Genomic DNA, 14,207 nt, shown 5'->3' with positions numbered 1-14,207 from the left:
TCAGGATAAGATAAACCTCGATTTCCTACAACCATAGTATTCTTAGGAAGGATAATTTTCCTTTAACAGTCAGGATCCTCAGTACTTACAAAAACATCAGGTCCACTGGATAAAGTCTCACTGACTCCCTACATTCTCCAGAGCTTCTGCTAGAGTAGTATGATGATATGGATAAAGATATTTTTTCCCAAATATTTTCAAACCATGTAATTTCATAGGTTCAACTCTGACTGCCTGCTAAGCTAGCTTAAATCTAACAGTAAACATGTTTATAGCAGTCTCCCAGCCTAAGTATTTCATCTATTCAATATCAATTCTCCTAACCCTTAAAACCACAATGATGGTATTATCTCCATTTATATACTGAGGAATGGAATAATTAAGTAGGTTAGCTCTAGAGCTACTAATGATCAAACAATATGAAAACATTTAAAACAATATGAAAACACTGCTTCCCCAACACCCCATCCCTATAAAACACAGGACTTCTTTTTTTGGGGAAATCCAACACAGTTCTCTGTCTCTTTAAAAGAACTTTAACATATCCACATAATCAACTAACCCCTTTCAGACATATGAACACCCATACTTGTTCAAAAATGCTAAGTTTATTCACACTGGTATGAAAACATTATCACGCCTACTCATAGCCTTTCTTCATATGATGTTCCTTTTGCAGCAAATCCCCAACTCCACCCCAGGCAACCACTGACCAACTTCTTGTCACTATAAATCAGACTTTTATAGAAGCTAAATAATTTTAAACATCAACTGAAGGCTAAACCAAAACAGTTGACATATAGTGGCATTATCAATATAAATAAAAATAGTAAAAAACATGACCTCCTCTAAAGGAAAGATAAAATGTTTGTGGAGTTCGCTATTCATCTTTGAAATGGAACTGTCACTTCAGAAGTAACAGCAGAGTTGTTAACCAAGTCCCAGCTGAGTGACAAAATCATTCTGTTGGAAAAACGAAATAAAATTCATTTGCTATACTGGCAGTACTTGACAAAATGGATTAAGGATCACCTGAATCCACATATGCAGTACATTAACATTTGTTTTCTTTCGTTATACAGAGAACTACAATAAAGTAGTTGATTGAACCCAATACTTTGGGAAGCTGAGGCAGGATTTTGTGAGGCCAGAAGTTCGAGATCAGCCTGAGCAACATAGGGGAGACCCCATCTCTTAAAAACAAAACAAACAAACAAACAAAAAACCAATAAAGCTCTAATGGAGGTTTATTTTCTTTGATGCTCTCTTGAAGGCTTTGAGATTGCTGTAAATTCCTAGCCCAGAGTAGGTACTCAGAAACAAATGGACAAAAGACTTCACAACAAAGAGTGGGGAGTTCTTAAACTTACGGGTGGTGGTAATGAACCCCTGGAAGTGTACTGAAAAAGTAGGTACATTTTTCCTTTTTTTTTTTTTTTTGAGAAAAGGTCTCACTCTTGTCACCCAGACTGGAGTGCAGTGGCATGATCAAAGCCCACTGAAGCCTCAACCACTCAGGCGATCCTACCACAGCCTTCAATCCCACCTCCACTCAGTCAGTCCCTGTAGCTGGGACTACAGAACATGCCACCATGTCCAGCTAATTTTTTTATTTTTTGTAGAGAACTCTTTGTTCATAGTGTCTCATTATGTTGCCCCAGACTGGTCTCAAGCTCCTGGCCTCAAGCAATTCTCCCACCGCGGCCTCCCAAAGTATTGTAATTACTGGCTTGAGCCACTCTGTCCAGCTCCTTCACATTCTTAAAAGAAGCCTGTAACTTTGATATGCAAGCAATCCAGATGTACAGTCATGCGCTGCATAATGTTTTTGACAAGGACAGATCAAATACATGAAGGTGGTCTCATAATACCATATTTTTACTATACCTTTTCTGTGTTTAGATACACAGATACTTACCACTGTGTTAAACTGTCAACAGTATTCAGTACCACTACACAGGATGGTAGCCTAGGAGCAGTAAGCTACACCATACAGCTTGGGTGTGTCGTAGGCTGTACTATCTAGGTTTCTGTACGTACACTATGATGTTCAAACAACCTATGAAATGTCACCTAAAGACACATTTCTCAGAATGTATCTCTGTCATTAAGCTACCCATGCCTGTGAATGCAAAGCTCAACTATCAGCTACTGTTAAAGACCAAAAGGCCAAAAAAAAAGCCCATTCCTCAAAAGAATTTGTAAAACACAAACACCTCCAGCAACAAGTTTTCTTTTTTTTGTTTGTCCTCGTTATGGAGAATGGGGTCTCACTACATTGGCCAGGCTAGTCTCTAATTCTTGGGCTCAAGCTATCCTCCCGTCTCTGCCTCTCTTAAGAGCTGATATTACAAGTGTGAGCCACTATGACTAGTCAAATTTTCTAATACATCTTGAGGCAACGAACTCTTTGTTCAAATGAAATGCCACTTGGAAACCCAATATTTCCAGCTGAAAAGGGATAAGTAGGTGGGTGAGGTAGGCTGCTTGAGTCTTCCCTATGTTGTGCCCCAATCTCACTGAAAGCCCTAAAAAAGCAGCTCAAATCATACTTCTGGGATCACTGCTTGCAGTTTTCTTAATACATTAGCAAAAATAGTTTACAGTTCCATTGTTACAAAAAGAAAGGTTTATGTTCTTACATTTATGCCTTACTGAAAGCACTAAGAAATATTCTGCCAAAACATTTTCAGGAGGTATTAAAGTTAATTGGTGACAATGTTAAACCAAAAATCTTAGACGCTGCATGTTCTAGGGAGCAAGCATGAAAATAAGTGTGCATGTGTTGGGGGTGAGCAATTTATACCTTATGCCAGGTTCATTAAGTTAATCTACCTCAGAACACCACAGGGGGCTGGGAGCAGAGTAATCCCAACACTTTGGGAGGCCAAGGCAGGCGGATCACGAGGTCCAGAGATCAAGACCATTCTGGTCAACATGGTGAAACCCATCTCTACTAAAAATATAAAAATTAGCTAGGCATGGTGGCACACACCTGTAGTTCCAGCTACTCAGGAGGATGAGGCAGGAGAATCGCTTGAACCCAGGAGGTGGAGGTTACAGTGAGCCGAGATTGTGCCACGGCACTCCAGCCTAGCGACAGAGCGAGACCCCGTCTCAAAACAAAAACAAAAACACCCCCACAGGGACTCTTTCCAGGATGTCTCCATACTCTCCACTAAGAATGCAGACTCAAACCAAGGTGATACATCAAAGATCTCCCTGCAATTCTGAGTGGAAATAATTCTCAAAAGAAACTGTACCACTTCTTCTGGCTTACATATCAGAAACAGGACTGATTTACTGGCTCCAACACATTCTGGTGCTATTGGACCTTGAATTAGTTATATTAAATTTGAAAAAAAAATCTACTCCATGTAAATCTTAGATTCTCTTCATTAGAAGTGAACAGCAAATCTATTTTTAATAAAAGCTCTGATGTCTAGTATTATCAATAGACACTAGAAAGTATTCTCTACTCACAAGCACTTTTAAGCTATTTTCAACCACCTTTTTAACATAAGGTTGAGAAAGCTCAGGTTATTTTACACTAATACAGTAGCGTATAACCATAATACTACTTTTATTAATAATTTCCTCTTAGACTCATAACTGAGAAGAAAAAATACGTAACATTCCTTATTCACACCTTCATATTGGTGTTTTTGTTAATACATTTTTCCATGAAGAGCTGCCAAAAGAAACAAAAGGCTCCAAAGAACCACACACTGCTCCCTGGAGCCTTTCATGAGGCCGCTGAGTCCTCATGTTCATCGACAGGGTAGCTCCAAGAGTAGCGGCTGCAGCAGCTGGGCACTTGCCTTGTTACACACCTGCTACAAAGGCTTCTACAGTTGATTGTACTTCAGAAGAAACTGATACATCTCTCAAATAATCACAAGATAATTCTGGCAGCAACAGCCCACTTGACACCAAGCTGGATGAATATGAGTCTTGGATTTCTGAAGTGAAGACCTCCCTGGAAGTAGAACAGGGAGAGCTGAAAGGTTGAGAATACTGTTTCAGAGATACCTAAGCAGGAAACCCAACCTTAATACATCAACCATTTTTCTAAAAGGATTTTTACTCATTAAAAATGAGAAAAGATATTCTGAAATTTATACTAATACTGTTACTCTGAAGATGCCTAAGTGCATTTCTACTTTTATTTTTACATAGGCATTTGATGATTCAGCACCCAGCTCACAGCTTTAAAAATACACAATGTTGCTTAAGTCCCCTCTGCATTCTACCTACAACAAAAAATGTTACTTACCACATAGAATACCTTTAAAAGTAATTGACCAGAAGAGCACTAGAAACTTCTAAAGAATGACTCTGGTACTATAGATGTGAGACCTTGAGTAGGTCTGAATCACTACAAAAGAATTCCAGGAAGCTACATACTGAAACTGGTAGGAAATCCTATAAACTGAGCGATCATAAGATCAGGTAAACTTCTGCCACCCTGGACCCCAAAATAAGTGATAGACAATAACAGCCTACATCGAGTACTTAGGATAAATCAGGACAAGGCTTGCTTCAATAAGAAAGTCAGTAATCACAATGCATACCCCTAAAAATTATTTTTCAGGTGATGAGGTTGAAAAAACCGAGTAACCCTAGAGGAAGAAAACTAAAGGTGACAGATAAAGAATTCTTTTAAAAGAGAGGAACAAGAATGAATTGGAAATAATCAAGGGGGCAAAAAATCCTAAAGGTTATAAGCCCAACAGGCTAAGTTTGAAGTGCCTGTGTAAAGACTGCCCAATGAACTGCCTCACCATAAATATTAAAATGTAGCTTAATGAGAAAACGAAATACACAATTCTCACAGCAATATTATTTTTGCATGTGGAATTAACACAATTAGACTCCCTTAAAAATGATGTCTTGACTATTCAGTATGAAGACTAAATTTGTTTTTCTGGAGAAAATGTGTGTGTACTAAAGTGTGTGTGTACCTGCACACGAGTGAAGTATTTACAACCCTTTGGGCAATTAAGATGTGATAACATTAAAGATGACTATTACAGTACAACATGAAGTACACAATCATTTTAATTTCGTTTTCTAGCTTTCCTGGTTACAATTAAGCATAGGGAATAATCCTTTAAAGAGACACACTATTTTGGTAACTTTAAGGCAGAGCTCATTGCCTGCCTGTCCCCCACTCACCAAAGGAAAACATACAGAATACATGTGCAATACAGTAACTGCAACCAAGACCAAGTTAAGCAGGTTGTTAAGAAATAAGATGCTGGCTGGGCATGGTGGCTCATGCCTATAATCCCAGCACTTAGGGAGGCTGAGGCGGGTGGATCACGAGGTCAGGAGTTCGAGACCAGCCTGGCCAAGATGGTGAAACCACAAATAATGGTGAAATTATTTGTAAATTTTGTATTTTGTAATTACTACAGGCGCAGTGGCGGGCACCTGTAATCCCAGCTACTCAGGAGGCTGAGGCAGGAGAATCGCTTGAACCCGGGAGGCAGAGGTTGCAGTGAGCCAAGATTACACCACCACACTCTAGCCTGGGTGACAGAGCAAGATTGTCTCAAAAAAAAAAAGAAGAAAAGCAAGAAATAAGATGCAATACTTCAGAGGCCCCTGTACATCTCTCCCAGGTGGTGGTGGGTACATCTCCCTTAGAATTTATTTAGACCTTCTCTAACCATCATTCCTTTGTTACTTAATAGTTTTATTCTTCTATGCAACCCTAAAACAGTGTTGGGCAGTATGGTACTTTACATTCTGGTACTAGAGTCCTTATTCCACTGACTGGCAGTTTAAGTAGCACTGATCCAGGGACTACAGTCTATACCTGGGACTGGAACTGCTAAATTGTTAGTGGCAAACAGCTTTCAAGTTTTTTGCTCATTTTCTTGTTTTTGCCTTTTATTATCTGAAGGAGCTCTTCATGAATTAAGGATAGCAAACTTCTCATTAGGAGGATTATTTTGAGGAGGATTGTTTTGTCGGAATTTCCATGTTGAACATACCAGGATAACCCCATCCTACCTTTGGTCATGCCAAATATAACATGTTCATGCTGAACCTACATGAGCTAAGAAAATACCAAACTTGTTTGGGAGATCTTTGCAAACTGGGCATCAGAGGATCCATGCAGTAAAGAGCAAGAAGCAGATAAAAAGTGATCTGAAGTCAACATAAAGCTCATACTGCCAACCACAGTGGCTAACCCCTGTAATCTCAGCACTTTGGGAGGCCGAGGAGGACAGATCACCTGAGGTCCGGAGTTCGAGACCAGCCTGACCAACATGGCGAAACCCTGTCTCTACTAAAAATACAAAATTAGCTGGGCATGGTGGTGTGCGCCTGTAATCCCAGCTACTTGGGAGGCTGAGGCAGAAGAATCACTTGAACTAAGGAGGCAAAGGTTGCAGTGAGCCGAGATTGCACCATTGCACTCCAGCCTGGACAACAAAAACAAAACTCCATCTCAAAAAAAAATAGTAAAAAAAAAAAAATTAGTAGGGCGTGGTGGCATGCACACCATGGCTGGACCTCATGATGGCTGGCTATGGCCTAGGCAGGTTGAACCTGACTATCCTAAACCCTGTAACCCAGTATGCTATACATTATTTTCTACTCATGCGTAATGTAAAGAACAATGGATTATCAAAAAGGATAGCTAAATATCTGCTTTAGTTAACTTGTGACAAATTTGATGATTTGACTGGGCATGGATGACCCTGGAATGGAGGAAGGACAAAATATCTGTGCTCCCTGGGGCCTTATCAGTATATAAGCACTTCACTTGGAAGAGTCTCCTTAGGCTTACCTGAACAATGGGCAGTCTAGAACAGTAACCTACAATATACTAGATTTTACAGTTTACAAGACCTTCTCATATATGCAATATCTCATTTATTCTAATGGAAGTTGAATATCGCAAAAGGGATTGGTTTACCTGGGGCTGGGGTGGGGTGTGGGGAGACCCAAACTGGAAAACTCTGAAACAGGCTGGGTGAAGACTGTGATGGAACACACAGATTGGTATTAATTTTCTCAGCTAAACTAACCTCTGTAATAAATGCAAAAGCCATTTATCCCCTTTAAAAACTGGTCTATGGCCGGGTGCGGTGGTGCATGCCTGTAATCCCAGAACTTTGGGAGGCCAAGGAAGGCGGGTCATAAGGTCAGGAGTTCGAGACAAGTCTGACCAACATGGTGAAACTCTGTCTCTACTAAAAATACAAAATTAGCTGAGCATGGTGGCGCATGCCTGTAATACCAGCTACCCATGAGGCTGAGGCAGGAGAATCGATGGAACCCAGGAGGTGGAGGTTGCAGTGCGCTGAAATTGCGCCACTGCACTCTAGCCTGGGCAACAAGAGCGAAACTCCATCTCAAAAAAGAAAGAAAAAACTGGTCTACATTGCTTTCCAATCTTTTTGACCTTCCTAAAAAAAAAATGCTATATTTGCTCAAAGCAAGAAATACCATGTCTCTAAAACTTTGTTTATCCATTAATATGCTAATATTCACATTCTGCTTTTACAGAATATTTTTTTGCTACTTTACACAAGCACTGACACACCACTGACTCTACTTTACGCATGCCAAGGGGATAAACAGACTGTATTTCAACGATAGTGGTTTTACTCATCTTTTTGGTCAAAGAGTATCAACTGCCATTAATGAATGTTCTGTTAAATTTACTCATATCACAGTATCCTTAAAGTATCAAATATCATCTGTGAGAAATTAAATGGGAGGGGGGGAAGAGAAGAAAAAAAAAGTACCAAATATCAAAACTAAAATTTTCCCCTTTCTCTGCAGTCAGGGTCAACAACCTCCCTTTTTCTTTGAAACAGTCTTGCTCTGTCTCCTAGGCTGCAAGGCAGTAGTGCCATCTCAGCTCACTGCAACCTCCGCCTCCCGGGTTCAAGCAGGCCACAGCCTCCCTAGTAGCTGGGATTACAGGTGTGCACCACCATGCCCGACTAATTTTTGCATTTTTAGTAGAGACAGGATTTCGCCATGCTGGCCAGGCTGGTCTCAAACTCCTGACTTCAGATGATCCATCGGCCTCGGCCTCCCAAAGTGCTGGGATTACAGGCATGCGGCACCGCACCCAGCAATAACCTCCCTTTTCTACTGACAATTTACAGTGAAACATGAGGAAGGAGTACTAGCAAATTAATAAAGAACATCTTTCCAGCCAGGTGCAGTGGCTCACGCCTATAATCCCAGCACTTTCGGAGGCGAGGGGGGAGGGAGGAGGATCACCGGTCTAGAGTTCAAGACCAGCCTGGCCACATGGTGAAACTCATCTCTACAAAAATACAAAATTTAGCCGGCCATAATGGTGGGTCCCTGTAATCCCAGCTATTCTGGAGGCTGAGGTGGGAGAATCACTTGAACCGGGGAGGCAGAGGTTGCAGTGAGCCAATATCGCACCACTGCACACCAGCCTGGGCGACAGAGGGAGACTCCTTCTCAAAAAAAAAAAAACACCACCTTTCCTAGTTAAAATAATCCTAATTAGGTAGGGAGCTCCTACTAAGGCATGTGTACATACTAGGAGACAAAATGTGAATATTTAAAATACTGATGTTCTTCTGAAGTTCCTACATGAATATATAGAGTTGACTAATCACAACCACGTAAAAAAAAATTTTTAGAGTCCATTTAAGCAAATCAATTAACTGAATCCCTTTTCCACACTGCACAACATTAAAGAGTATGTGATAATGGTTAATTCAATCTGACCTCATCACTGGATCAACTATGAGAAGAAAACTTAGCTTTCCACGTTTTAAAATATTTTCCATTAGGCTAATTCATTAATTATAATTGAACCTACAACCAAAATAAATAGAAAACTAGTCCACGGAAAACCTTTACTCCAGCATCAAGACCTAGGGGATTTCCTTTTTTTTTTTTTTTTTTTTTTTGAGACAGAGTTTTGCTCTTGTAGCCCAGGCTGAAGTGCAATGGCATGACCTCGGCTCAATGGAACCTCCACCTCCTGGATTCAAGCGACCCTCCTGCCTCAGCCTCCCAAGTAGTTGGGATTACAGGTGCCTGCCACGACGCTCGGCTAATTTTGTGTTTTTTTAGTAGAGATGGGGTTTCACCATGTTGTCCAAGCTGGTCTTGAACTCCTGACCTCAGGTAATTCATCGCACCTGGCCTAGGGGATTTCTTAACAGGCTCGCAAAAACTTTTTCACAATTAGGGGCCCATTAATCTTTGATACTGACCTTAAAATATTTTGTTAAGATATTTTTACAGTGTTCACATACTACATCATACACACATTCTAAGTTATGAAAGAAAAGGATTATGTAAGCAACTTCCAAAGTTTCCAGACACTTAATGGAATTAACTATCTCAAAATTCAGGTGGTTGATTTAAAACCTAACTCTGAAGCCAATTCTGGATTCTCAGACTACCTGCACTGGAATCCTAGTGGACCAGTTCAAGTAGAGTTCATATAGCTACATGCTTTGCAATGCTATGGGCCAAATAATTTCCATGAAGGCGGTTTTAACTCCTTTTAATGGCTTCCAAATAATATTGTTGATCTACAGAAAATTAACGCCGGATTTTGGTGTCCAATAGAGCAAACTGTTACTGATTTGTAAGGATAAACACATTCCTGGAATGCGGAATTTTCTCTTGCCAATTTTACAAATTCTAGTCAAGAAACTTTTGGGGCCAGGTATCTTTGTGAATTCAGAATTCTCCAGATTTTTGAACAATAAGGTAGTACACATACTTTACATATGTTATGTAATACTCTTCAGGAGAATGAGTCAGCACCCTGCAACCACAATATTTCTGCAGCAAAATTTAGGAATATTAACACTAAACGGGATAAGTAAAGACAAAAATAGCCTCAAATCAGCACAGATTCAGGTCAAGCTTTTTTTTTTCCCCCCCGAAATCAGTTAAGGTTACATTAAGGAAGCTATAAAAAAAATTATTTTTAAGACTTTTTGGATTTCAGAATGCTATGAAAAAGGGATTGTGTACCTGTAGCTTGATAGCAAAGCATCAAATATGAGACATGCAAAATTAGAAGATTACCTGTGAACATTTAAACAAGTTATATTTGCTTGACATAATATACACTGTACCTGGGCATAATAAAGTTAAAAGTCAGTCACTCTGGCTGCCAGAACCTGCAGAATAAATAATCTTTAGCTTCTATCTGCTCCCATTCCTCCTACCCAAAAAGGAGGAGACACTACAGACTTTCTGAATCCTACATTATTAATCTAAAGACTACTTTTCCCTGATTTTGCAGAATCATTCAGCTCACTGACAACAGTCTCTCAAGTTTCTAAGAGGAAACACCAGTAGAAATATTAAATATAATGCAAGGTAACTTTTCTTTAAAGCAAGAGACTTGAATTAAAAGAAGGATTATCTTTTATTATGGTCTTCCTCAAAAGATGAAGCTTGTTCTTAAATTTCTGCCTTGGAACCAATTCACGACTATGATGGTAACTAACAGATCGCACCACCCAAAAAGGTTTTAAATCTCCAAGCCAACTTGGGAGAAAAACAGCAGGTATGTTGCAAACAGAACAGATGGACTAACAAAAATTAGGCAACTGACTTAGTATTGAAATGGCGATGACCCCGCTTCTCTTTAATATGCACATAAGCCACCTGGATATAGACTCTGATTCAGGTTTGGGTGAGGTTGAGATTCTGTATTTCTGTTCTAGGTAAGGATGCTCATGCAATTCATCCGAAGACTACACTGCATAACCAAGGACAGTAATACTCAAAAAAGAAATTATGACAGTTTAAGACAAAAACAACTGTTCCAATCCAACATTATGTTATAGCTGGGATTCAAAACACAGGCATTTGCTCAAATTTACACAGGTAGGAGAGAGCCAGTATGGGAAACCCTCTAGTCAACATTCTAAGTCAAAGCTTTCAAGAAATCTTACTATTTAAACTATGTTTCTTTCTCTTTAGCCTTAAAAATCTAATTTGTATTAACATCAAATGTTTGCTTTAACATACTCTAATTAGAGCAAACATTTTTATCCAATAGGGATCTGTTTAACAAGATCAGATTAAAGAAACACTAAAACTGATACCCTCAGCTTTCCTGAAAACTTACCTCCAAGTCTCTGACCAAACTTAAAAACGCTTAAATTTTAATACCAAAATCCAAATTTCCGTAAAAGTCTATACACCACAGAATTTATGAACCTACACAAATCTAGCAGCCCAAATTTAGTTTACTGTGGAATTACATTTTGCACAGGGGCTCAATTCTAAAGTAAAATCCACACATAGAAAAGCAAGTATAGTTAAAAACTATCCTTGAAAATCTTTTTTAAATAGATACATATAAATATATTTATATATATCTAAATATTTATTTTAATACCATATATATTTAGATATATATATAAATTTAGATATATATGTAGCTCTGTCATCTTTCAGCAAGTCCTCTAAAAACAATCCGTTTTCCCTACCAGTTGAGTAGCAAAAATCATTTCACTAAATGGTTGAATGATGTAATGAACTACAACTTAAATCCCAAAGGCCCTCTTCAACTTATATTTTCTAAGTTATGCATTCAAGATAAAGTTTTAAACGATCCAGTCATTGATAAACAATGCACATAACTAAAGCAGTCAAGTCTGTGAACAGTAACTGTCATATCTCTATTTCAGAAATTTAAAAGTCACTACACTTTAAGAGGTAAATACAATTTCAAATTCTGAAAAATACTAAGCAAGGCAGCACTCTTCCTTAGATTTTAAAGACCTCCTCCCCCACCAACAAATGCAAATACTTACATGGACAAGTTGGGAGATGGAACCCCCCTATCATCAGCTAGGTTCCCAAGGTGGCTCAGCGTTGAAGTCGAACTGCTCTCTATACAGCACTTCTCCTAGGCCCTCTGGGTAGTTGTATACTTGGTCAGAAAGTTCGCCCTAAAAGAAGGAAATAGAAGTAGCAGAAGACAGTCCTATGTTAAAAAAAAGTTTAGGGTGACTTAAACATAAACTGTAGAATACATGCTCCTTTTATAACAATGTTTCATTAAAGTCACATTACACAAATGATGTTTTCAAAGGGTTTACCCCAGTACCAAGTACTTTATGTAGTAAACATTTCCAAGCTGCTGTACTATTAAAAATTAACAGAACTCGATGTCATGGCCATCTTACCAAGTTGTTTTATCTGCCAACTCATAAGTTACCAACCTTCATTTTTGAAAATGAAAACTTCATTTTTGCTTTTATTTGTCCTCTAAAACTCCACATTTTTAAGTGACCCAGAATTTTAAAAATTCCAAGTACCCCCACCAATCTAATGTATATGCAAGACTTTATATGAATAATGTACTAGCATGATGTAATAGTTTGGAACCACCCGGAACACTCTTTTACTCCTCAAATAACTTCTTTGCCTTTTACATTTTAAGTGTAAAATTCCACCACAATACCAAAAGAAGATTTTAACTTAGCTAATGCATTATATATGTATCTAAACTAACTTTTGAGAAACATAAAATAACTTGAGAACTACCTTATAATATTAAGCAACTAATCTCTTAAGATTTATCTCCTCATATCTAACCTACTTAAGACATAATTCATTCTATTATCACCAGCAGCAAATAAATGTGATAAGTGCACAGCACACTATATAACATGCTAGGTGAGTTTTAGACATTGTTATCACTCATCACCTCTAAGCTAAAATGATATACCTATGTTTCTATTTGTAATTCAGTGGTTACTGTTTTAAAGTAATATAATCTGATGGTATTTGCTAGAAAGGGGTGGTAAGAAGGAAGCCAGAAAACCAGAAATTATAAAGTCAAGAGTTGGAGGGATTTCAGAAGCACTGAAGGCATACCTAAAGTGTATCTCACCAGGATCAAGGCACTCCTGGTGGAGGCAAAATGTTTCATCTATCTAGAAGGAGAAACTGATCACATGCTCAATGAATAACATTTATGGATAATGAGGAAAGAACTCCTACAAACATGCAATGATGATAATAATCTTACATTAGATTCCAAATAATGTACTACTCCATAACAAACATTCTGATTCTTTCAACACCGACATAATTTTTTAAATAAATAAAAAGTTGAGTCATGATGGGGACAGATCATTCTCAATTATCCTAAGGAATAGGATCAGATACCCTGGGTGAGACATTATTCATCTTTTCCTCAATACATATATCCACAGCTATTTTGCTGCTTAATGCAACCCAAGAGCAATGATGTGAAACATTAAGGACACTAAATGTCAGACATTCCAGAATGTTCCTCAGTGAGAACCCTACATTTCCATTTAAAAAGATACTAGTAGGGAATGAAGGCTCTAGAATTTGAAAGGCATTATTTAAATAGAAAAAATAAGGCTAGACGCAGTGGCTCCGAGCCAGCGGATCACTTGAGGCCAGAAGTTCAAGACCAGTCTGGTCAACATGGTGAAATCCCATCTTCTACTAAAAATACAAAAATCAGCTGGGCGTGGTGGTGCACACCTGTAATCCCAGCTACTCAGGAGGCTGAGGCACGAGAACCACTTGAACTCAAGAGGCGGAGGTTGCAGTGAGATTGTGCCACTGTACTTCAGCCCAGGCAACAGAGGGAGACCCTGTCTCCAAAAAGAGAAAACAAAAAAGAAGAGAAGAAAAGATGAGCCAGGTGTGGCAGTATGCACCTATAGTCTCAGCTACTGAGGAGGCTAAGGCAGGAGGACTGCTTTGAGCCCAAGAGTTTGAGTCCAGCCTGGGCAACACAGCAAGACCCTGTCTATTGAAAAAGTGCATAGGATAAGCACATTAAGATAAACATACAGGATAGATAAGCCCTTCTTATAAGCACTTACATACAGGATAGATAGAATGTTTATCCTGACAGGATAAAAAAGCAAGAAGAAGGAGTTGTTAAATGGAAATGCAGAGAAAAGGCAGTATGGAAAAAAATAAATTATTTTCACTTAGAATGGTGTATGTAAACACTGCAGATTCTCCAACAACACCTTAGAGAATAGCACAGAGAGGGCTCAGTTGGTCAGTAAGATACAAGAAGCATTTTATGTAATTTTTTAAAATTATATTTTCTTAAAGAATAGAGACGGGGTCTCACCATGTTACTCAAGTTGGTCTTGAATTCCTGAGCTCAAGTGATCCACCCGCATCAGCCTTCCGAAGTGCTGGGATTACAGGTG

General features: G+C 38.8%; 1 protein-coding gene and 1 long non-coding RNA gene across 2 annotated transcripts in view; one reads left to right on the top strand and one right to left on the bottom strand.

The window, feature by feature from the left end:
- Window positions 1–14,207, bottom strand: part of LOC105476024 (antizyme inhibitor 1) — a 39,137-nt gene that overhangs the window by 21,421 nt on the left and 3,509 nt on the right. The window contains 1 exon segment of the mRNA XM_011731641.3: window positions 11,808–11,945. The gene's annotated coding sequence lies outside the window, so the exon portion shown is untranslated.
- Window positions 5,485–14,207, top strand: part of LOC112425610 (uncharacterized) — a 43,420-nt gene continuing 34,697 nt past the window's right edge. The window contains exon 1 of the long non-coding RNA XR_011606838.1: window positions 5,485–5,633. This is a non-coding gene — a long non-coding RNA (uncharacterized lncRNA). The remainder of the gene's footprint in view (window positions 5,634–14,207) is intronic.

Source organism: Macaca nemestrina, chromosome 8, assembly GCF_043159975.1.
Source record: "Macaca nemestrina isolate mMacNem1 chromosome 8, mMacNem.hap1, whole genome shotgun sequence".
Lineage (NCBI taxonomy): Eukaryota > Metazoa > Chordata > Mammalia > Primates > Cercopithecidae > Macaca > Macaca nemestrina.
Note: the sequence above shows the minus strand (reverse complement) of the source record. Positions and strands in the feature narration are given on the sequence as shown.